This window comes from Anabrus simplex, chromosome 9 (assembly GCF_040414725.1).
Source record: "Anabrus simplex isolate iqAnaSimp1 chromosome 9, ASM4041472v1, whole genome shotgun sequence".
Lineage (NCBI taxonomy): Eukaryota > Metazoa > Arthropoda > Insecta > Orthoptera > Tettigoniidae > Anabrus > Anabrus simplex.
In genome coordinates, this window is record NC_090273.1 from 26,936,274 (window position 1) to 26,946,706 (window position 10,433).

Genomic DNA, 10,433 nt, shown 5'->3' on the forward strand with positions numbered 1-10,433 from the left:
GGAAAAATATTGGAGAAAATAGTATGTAAGCAAATGGCTGAATATCTTATACATTACAACTTACTTGACAAATATCAATCCGGGTTCAGACAACGCTAGAGTACTACCACGGCATTAATTAAAGTGACAAATGGCATGTAAGTAGTGATAGATGAACAGGACAAATGACTATACTTGTTCTCTTGGACTTAAGGAAACCCTTCGACTGGGTAGACAGAGACATATTACTCGCTAAACTTAAGACACTGAAATTTTCTTATGGCACTTTAACCTCGGTACAGTCCTATCTTGATGGTCGTCAGCAGCGTGTATCAGTGGGAAACGATGTATCTTCGTGTCAAACTACTAAGTTGGGCGTGGCACAGAGTGGAGTATTGTCATCTCTTCTGTTTTCATTATACATGAACGACCATCTGAGATGCTGACCAATTGTAAATATCACTCGTATGCAGATGGTATTCAGTTATACATTCACAGAAAGCCTAATGACTTAAACAATTCAATCACTAAGTTAAACGAAGTGTTAGCAAATTTTAATGACGGGACTAGCAGACATGGCCTGAAAGTGAACCCATCAAAATCACAGGCCATCATGATTGGTACGCATAAATCTCATGGTAAAATACAAAACCCAACTATACCCAATGTTATGCTCAGTGGAATACCAATAACATTTAGCGATTATGTAAAAAAAAACTTGAAGTAGTATTCGTTTAATATTTAAGTTGGTCGGAATATGTCACAAACATTTGTCAAAGCGTATTCTATTCATTGCATTCTGCAAAAAGGACGAGGTACTTCCTTCCAAGAAGCACAAGAAAATTATTAGTTTAGAGTCTAATATTCCTAATATTTGACTACAGAGATGTAGTTTATAATAGTTTGAGCAAAAACACTTTCATGTCGACTACAGCGAGCCTACAATGCTTGTGCTTGATTCGTATTAAATATACCAATCCAAACTCATATTAGCCCTTGCCTCTGTCAGCTGTCATGGCTAAAATTGTCTGAACGACGTAAATACCACGCTGTTTCCCTTCACCACAGTGTTCTGCAAACAAGAAAACCAGACTGTCTTAGAACAGAGTTTGAATACCTTTCCCCTTCCGGTATTGCTCTCTCAAGTTCATCCACACGATCCCTCTTGTCCATTGCCATTCAACCCAGTGACTCGTGCAACTCATTCATATCTGCTACCATACGTTCCTGGAACGCAATCCCAGCTGAAATTAGAGGAATAGGCAATCCGAGGCTATTTAAAAGGAAATGTTTAATGTGGTACTCAAATCTCACTAACTTAAAAAAAGTAATATTTAGTTCTTAATTATCAATAAGGATACAAAATTATAGAGGTTAAGTAAATTAATTTTAGCGATTTTTAGAAATGTGTATTACAAATTATTTTATGTACATTCTTCTTTTTCTTCTCCTTCTTCTTGTCGTTTGGGCCTACTGAGGACCACGTGGCTCGTTTCGACTCCTTGTATGGAAATTCTGTTTTTTCTTCGCCCAGAAAGCTTTCATCTTCTGGCTGTGTGCTTGTTTCCTCTCCTCGGTCCACTTCGGTCGGGTAGTGCCTGTACTCTGCCTGCTGGTGAGAGACTCTGGAAAGACACCTTGAAAGGTCAACTGCCGAAATAATACACGATCCTGTATGGCTTGTTCTGAAATCACCAGCTGTTCTAAGTCGGACTTCACTGTGGTGATCCATTTATTTTAGGACGCTTTCCCTCTGCCTGTAGTACATTATTGTATAAATTGTATAACGGTGTTGCATAATATGGCTTGGCATAATAGCAGGCTTCATAGTCTGAACCCCGCCATATAAGAAAGGCAATAAACTTATCAATATATTATTAGCCTGTAGTGGGTTGTCGTAACTCATTAAAAAAAGGCTGTGTGTACTGCGATCATCCGGAGCGTTGTTATTGAGCAGCAAGTTACACGTCGGAAGGGCCACAAGTAACAAGCTTGCTAACATCCTGCTACATGGCATTACGTTACCTGTGACTGGATAATCGCTCGTAAAGGGCGATAACACGCTTTCGTTAATCATCTGTAACAACAGTCCGATGTATCATTACAGGAGACACGCGGCGCGTTGGCCACAACATGGCGTCTCGTGGGTGAGACAGGAAAACCGCCTCTAAAATGACTCGATACATCAATATGCAGTAGGTCAGATTGCACACTATTGTAATAATGATTTTATGGATCGTATTGCAAAGTGAAAGGAGACAAGTATAACTGACGTTTAAGTAACTAATATATAATTTCGTCAAGGAAATAATCTTCAGAATTAAAATTTAGGTTTGTCTTATAAATTAATTTTTCTTTCATTCATCTGATCTAAAGTCGGTTTTCCTCGTCTCGGTAGATTTTCTGGCACGTAAAAGAACTCCTGCGGGACAAAATTCCGTCCCCTCTGCGTCTCCGAAAACCGTAAAATTGGGACGTAAAGCAAAATAACGTTATTATTAAAGTGAGTTTTTCTGTATTGCACACACTACCTTGCTAGATTTATTTAAAAAGTACTAGAGTACATAGAAGTATTAATTACTACAAGTTGAAAGTTACCAACTGGCGTATACAGTATACAGCTGAGTGTGTACTAATGGCGATAGACTGAGTGTTTGTCTTGTATATGTAGACTTAGTTGATAAAATGTGTAATATGTGCATTTGCCGTGTGTGTTTCAGAAATGTTATTTCATATTAGTTAATGTACAGTATATTATTTTAGTTATTTTATACATGTGAGAGGGTTAGCACAATGAAATTCTGCTAAATGCTAAGTTAATATATCTGCGTAAAATGTGATTAAGTGTGAGAGGAACCAGGCACCCTAACTTCGCAACTTGAAAGACGCCGAATAAATAAATAAATAAATAAATAAATAAATAAATAAATAACAGCCATACAGTTCACACAGAAGATTTCTAGGTTTGGCTTCTGAATACCTTATAATGATGGTCACAATATAATCTTGACAAGATTTATTAATTAATATTATGTTCTTCTATTGAATTTCTTAAAGTAGAAAGTTCGAAAATGGAACAATGCAAAATAATAATAATAATAATAATAATAATAATAATAATAATAATAATAATAATAATAATAATAATAATAATGACAGTAATTTCATGCAGTCGTCCGACTTGTTGGACGAATGGTCAGCGTACTGGCCTTCGGTTCAGAGGGCCACCGCTTCGATTCCCGCCCAGGTCGGGGACTTTAATCGCTTCTCATTAATTGTCCTGGATCGGGGACTGGGTGTTTGTGTCCGCCCCAACACTCTCTTCTTCATATTCACACAATACACTACACTACCAACCATCACAGAAACACGCTATAGTTATTACATCCCTCCATATAGAGTTGGCGTCAAGAAGGGCGTCCGGCCGTAAAACAGGGCCACATCCACATTTTCGACGCAGTTCGCACCCGCGAACCGACAGGTGTGGGAAAAGCGGTAGGAAAGAAGAAAAAAATCGTGCAGTCCTTGTAAGGCAGACTTTCTAATGAGGGTGGCCGCCATCCACCGTGTATGGAAAATTGCTTTTTATGGTTGTGTGTGGTGTGCGAGTTGCAGGCATGTTGAGGATAGTAGAAGCTCCCAATCCCCGATCCAGGACAATTAAACATTTAAGGTTAAAATTTCCCACCCGGCCGGGAATCACACCAGGTGTCATATCAACCGAAAATGACTACGCTGACCGTACAATGTTTGCTACAAACCCGCCCACCTACCATTCTTACAGTACCGGGAATCGAACCCTAGTCTCCGAGTAGGTCAACGAATAGTGCCATTTGGCTACGGAGACAGACGTGTAAAATAATGTTATTACCAGAATTCTTTTAAAATTTTGTGTTCATAATAATTTTTTATTGGTAGAAAACACGACGAGTTACGCCTCAGTGAAATAGGTAGAGTATAGAGAGTTGCTCTTCGCTTGACTCGTTTATTCGACAGTATTGGTGAAAAGAGATAAAGCGGGTGAATCTTTTTTCTAACAATATGCTTTACGTCACACCGAAACAGATAGGTCTTATCGCGACAATGGAACAGGAAAAGCCTGGGAGTGGGAAGGAAGCGGCCGTGGCCTTAATTAATGTACAGCCCCAGCATTTGTGTGGTGTGCAAATGGGAAACCACGGAAAACTATCTTCAGGGGTGCCGAGAGTGGTGTTCCAACCCGCTATCCCCAGGATGCAAGCTCACAGGTGCACGGCCCTAACCACACGGCCAACTCACACAGTACGGATGAATCACCATCAAAACTCTCTCCTCATGAATAATGGCGGGAGGTTTAGAATTGAATCCAGGCTTTTGGTACGCAATCTAGCGATTAGGAATTCCATATCATCAACTCTCCCATCCTACCGGGCCACATTGTGATGGTGAAAAATGTTTCCACCAATGGGACACTGAATCGGCTAATCACGGTGTCAGACGATAAAGACCAGGCGGACATTTAGATGATTTAATTTATCGGGTAAAAATTATTGCATAGATTTCCTAGACTACTTATTTAAAATTTGAAATATACGAGATGTCTGAAAATGAGTTTTGGTAAATGTACCAGGATAGTACGCCCCATAATGTAAAAGGGGATCCGTCACTTATTTTTCATTAACTGTCTCGTTAATCACTATCGCCAATGGTAACTACATCATATCTCTTATGTTCTCTGACGTAGTGGACTGAATTCGCAACAAAGCCTTAACGGTGAAGTTTTAAATAAAAATACCTATACTACCAAGAAAAAGGCAAGGGGTATGCAGAAATAATCACGACCTTTACTAGTGAACGGAGTGCAGACATGAGCGCGCGACTGTGGGCCGCATGGTATGGGATGATGTTTACATGTGCTGTGTAGTTGGCAAGCGATACACGAGTGAGCATTGCATGACTCAACACATGTAGGAAAGCAGAATGGACAAGCGGGTCATTGGCAGACATAACTTCGAAGCAGTATTTCCTGAAAGTTTTTGCGGTTTTGCTCTGCTACGGGTTAAAACAAAATACAAAGAAATAAAAAATAATGTACATAGCAAGCACGATATATAAACAAACATCCACAGTTCTAGCCCTTCAGGCAAGCAACTCAATGTTGAGAACATCCTAGGAATATGAGCTATGAATTTTAGATAAATAGACTATAATAAAATATGAGCATATATTCTTTATTTATTCCTAAAAATTAGAATCCTTTTCTTAATCATCGTTATCCGGTCGATTATATTAGGAGCTTGCATTTTTTCTACCACTACGAGCGCTAATGTGAGTGAATGCAGTGTTTCACTTAAGCACCACTGCGAGCGCTAATGTGAGTCAATGCAGTGTTTCATTTATTTTTTTATTTTTTTATAATGTTATTTGTTTTACGTCCCACTAACTACTCTTTTACGGTTTTCGGAGACGCCGAGGTGCCGGAATTTAGTCCCGCAGGAGTTCTTTTACGTGCCAGTAAATCTACCGACACGAGGCTGACGTATTTGAGCACCTTCAAATACCACCGGACTGAGCCAGGATCGAACCTGCCAAGTTGGGGTCAGAAGGCCAGCGCCTAGACCGTCTGAGCCACTCAGCCCGGCAACTTAAGCAGCACTACGAGCGCTAATGTGAGTCAATACAGTCTTTCACTTAAGCACCACTACGAGCACTAATGTGAGTCAATGCAGTGTTTCACTTAAGCACCACTACGAGCACTAATGTGAGTCAATGCAGTGTTTCACTTAAGCACCACCACGAGCGCTAATGTGAGTCAATGCAGTGTTTCACTTAAGCACCACTACGAGCGCTAATGTGAGTCAATACAGTCTTTCACTTAAGTACCACCACGAGCGCTAATGTGAGTCAATGCAGTGTTTCACTTAAGCACCACTACGAGCACTAATGTGAGTCAATGCAGTGTTTCACTTAAGCACCACTACGAGCACTAATGTGAGTCAATGCAGTGTTTCACTTAAGCACCACTACGAGCGCTAATGTGAGTCAATGCTGAGTTTCACTTAAGCTCTTATAACTACATTCGATGTGTGCATTTTTCAAAAAATCAAAATCTTCTGAGTGTATTGAAGCAAGGAATTCATTTCAGATAGATTTATGTAAATAACATAATTTGGCTAGGGTTTGAAAAAAGTGAGTAAAGAAACAAGCGATTTTAGGCGGTTTGTCGGGAACTGCATTTAGGTCAGAATTGATTTTCGAAATGTGCTCGTTCAGTTTGTTAGAGCTATCCAAGACTTAAGATACAATTTGAAACCTTTCCGGCCCCCTAGCCCGTCAACGTTAGGCACAATTGAGGAAATATTTAATTTTATGTTTTCGTAGTATGTAGACCTCTAATTTTATGTTTTCGTAGTATGTAGACCTCTACTTTGCTACGAAATGTTTTCAACATAAATAAGAGAAATCAATTATCAATAAATGTACCTCCTCAATGGCGTAAGGGCTTTAAAGTCTATCATTAAAGGCCCTATATACTACGGCAGGGAATCTAATTACCGTAAAGATGATATTTGGCATTAATTGTGGTGTACGCTTCTGATTAACACTTATCAAACAACAATGATAACACACGCAACTATGTCTAGTATTGTTTTATTATCCTGTATCGTAGGATACTCTGTAGCGAACTAAGCCTTCATCACTTTTCAATAGAGAAAGTCGTGTTTGCAGTGTTTACTTTTTTTTATATAACCTACATTACGTATGCCATTTCAGTCAATATTTTGAAGATGTCAGTTAGTCATGAACTTTGACATGCACGAAATGTACAGGTACAACACCTTAGCTGCGCACTCTGTGCGTTTCGTACTCGGGCGAGTCCATATGCTGCAGCGTGAGTGAGAGGGGAGGAACGTTCACTTTGTTAGTTGCTACGAAAGTGTTCATGCGTTCACTTCAGCTTCTTTAATTTGTAACTTTATTGCGTGTTCAGATATTAAGTGGCCGGCAAGCAGTAGATGGCCCCTTCACTACCTTCCTTCCCGTCACTTTCCCGTCAAACTCAGGGCTGCGCATAGGTTTGAGCAATATCTGTACTATACGATATGTTTCATAAAAAAATAAACTGCATTGTGCTCACCCAAAACTGGGAGGAGTTTTAGTCTACTACTAGGATGCTATTTTTTTTAAATGTAAGTTGCTTCAAGATACCTTAGTGCATGATAAGCAGAATGAATAAGAGAAATTATCCGACCATAATGATCAGATGCTGCTCTGTAACACGGCACTATTACTAGCACTTCAACTGGGCGAATAGTTTCCCAGCGCCAATCACCTACTGTGTAATTATTCAGCGCAATTGGAATTTGAACAATCGCGCACGATAGCTTGCCGCAGATATAACCAACCGACAGCGGATGCAATTTAACCGAGTTATTTAAGATAATTTAATTAATTAATTTTATATAATGTTGTTAATTTCATTAATACATATTTTAATTCGAAGTTGCAGTGCGATGATTTCAGTATGAGGTGAATAATTTAATAACAATTTACTATCATCATAATTGTTTTAATACATTAAATATGCAAACAAATATCAAAATAAATGACAATAAAGGGATATGATAGAGAAGTAACTATGCATAAACGAATGGAGCAGCACGCAATTTATCCAGGTTTTCTGAAAAGGCTGTTACTTCTAGTTAACCTTTCGAGATTAATCCTTTACGACACTCTCATAGCTATCTAGTGAATATTTCGCTAGATTCATTCCAGTTGTCCCGCTCCATGGCTAAATGATTAGCGTTCTGGCCTTTGGTCACAGGGGTCCCGAGTTCGAGTCCCGGCAGGGCCGTGAATTTTAACCATCATTGGTTAATTTCACTGGCACGGGGGCTGGGTGTACGTGTTGTCTTCATCATCATTTCATCCTCATCACAACTCGCAGGTCGCCTATGGGCGTCAGATCAAAAGACCTGCATCTGGTGAGCCGAAAGAAATGTGCGTGTTGATTTAAGAAGTCTCGAACGTAACTGCCAAAAATATCCTAGGTCAATTGAAAACATTAACGATTACAAAATTACATATCTTAGAAACCTAATTTTTAGGATCGATGATATAAAAAAATTATTTTCAGATTACAAAAAAATAAAGTGTTTCATACGTTTTATTAAGTATTTCACTGAGAACTTTGACGCACGTCTCTTCTGTCAGGAGCTTTCTTTCGAAAACCAGTCTAAAATAATAACGGGCGTTATTTTAGTAACCTACCCAGATGTTTTAGTGTATTCTACATTGAATTATTACTATTGAGAGTCACTGTTTATAGTAATAATATATTACTGTGAAGATGGACGATCTAATTTCTAGGAGGATTATGAGATATTGGCCTCTTTCCGTTACAAAAAATAAAGCGTTCCCGGTGCATAAGTTTTTATGTAAATAAGTTACTGAGGTACATACAAGCAAGGGCGACCACAGGTGCTATTCGGCATGTTTGGGACGGAGGATTGTTTAAACCCTTCTACGTTCATTCAACTGCCGGTGCAGCTCTGTTTCAGCCGATCTAGCAAGTGACTGCTACTTAGTCCGAAGGCTGCAGATTAATAAGTGACCAATGATCAGTGTTACGAATCCTCTTGGCCGTTGTTATTGGCTTCCTACATCGGACCCCTTATCTCACCGTCAAATAGATACTCGTAATCACATAGGGCGAGTGGACATCGAGCCAGCTCTCAGATGCAGGTGAACATCCCTGACGAGACGGAGAATCGAAACCCGGTGCCTTCGGGTGAGACCCAAGCACGCTGCTCTTAGAGCTCCGGGCCGGAATTGGAAGTAATTAGTTACATCCAATTTTAAGGAACATTTTGACGTACTATTCATCCATAGTTTCGGAACAATACTTGAGTTGGTGAGCGTTAAAGTTCATGAAAAAGTCAAAACAAATTATAAAACACACGTGAAAATAGCGTTCAGTATCTGTAACAACGGGAGTTTTACCTCGCTATGACTAGAACAAAATTATTGTTTTATAATGTACAGGGAAAACGTACATTATTTTATTTATGAAGCTAGAAAAGTGATTTCAGCGAAAGGGCGTCTGACATGCCCAGCGCACCGATATCAAAGTGTTCTGGACAGATTGTAGACAATGTAAAACAAAGATTTCCAAACCAATCGTGGATTCAAAAGTGATACATCCCTCAGAGCAAAGATTCTGAAGAGGACTATGGATTGTGCATATGAAGTTCTTTCTGATTCTTATTAAAAGGACTACTTGACAAGAAAGAATAATACGCAGTAGTTACTTATTTAAATTAAAATTACGTCCATCTGGGTAATTTTAAAATGTCATATCGCGTCTCAAAATTCCATTATGTGACTAGGTTGAGAGAAGAAATATTGTCCCGCAGAACAGTATTACTTAGAACGAAAATTCGTTCGTATAGTTCATGCTATACTGGACCATACATGTGAGAAACTTTCTGGTCAGAGTTCTAACTGAAATATTATCTCATGGCGGTTTTTCTACGCGCAACGACGATGTACAGATATACCTTTCCCGAATAACGCTCATCTTTTTTAGCTTATGCTTTGCATAAGAAAATATTTATTGCGAGTTTTAAGATGTTAGAGAGATTTTCATCAAGCTGCTCAATCCTGAGCCAGCCATGAAACCTTAAATAAGGACTCCGCAAGAAGCACCACCTTCTGGTTTTCAATGAGCTAGTACGTGTTCATCCTTGCACCATTTATACATCATATGAGGCTTAGAACATAGGCCACGAAATGCTCATGAAATTCCCCCATCTCATCACTTATCTATTGGTAAATATCTTTAATTGTTCACTGCAACAGGAGACTTATGCGGAAATATGAAAAATGGCCATAGTTCGCCCGCTACCGAAAATAAGACTGGCAAATGACGTCAGTAACTATCGACCGATTATCATCTTTTGCATATTATCAAAAGCTTTAGAATTCAGGTTCACAAGCAGATTACCGACTATCGTACTCAACACAATCTCCTCGATATCCACCACTCCAGATTTAGACCAAGACACAGCACCTAAAGTGCATTAACACATGTGACAGATAACATAAGGCAAGCTCTGGACAACAAACAACTGACTAACGGATATCATGTCGGCCTCCCAGAACCATAATGGACGCTCGACGGACTACTGTGAGTCGGATCACTGCCCAGTGGAATGTTGGGAGTCAGGAACATATTTCTACCAGGTCTGTAAGGAGGCGACTGCGCCGCGTAGACTTCACCAGCCGACGACCAACTCGTGCCCCTTTGCTGACACCCCGACACAGAGCTCAACAACGTGCATGGGCCCGCGAAAATCAACAATGGACTATGGGACAGTGACGGCATGTGGTATGGTGCGATGAATCCCTGTTCCAACTGTATCGAGCTGATGGGCGCGCGAGAGTGTCGCGTATGCCCCATGAAGCTACGGATC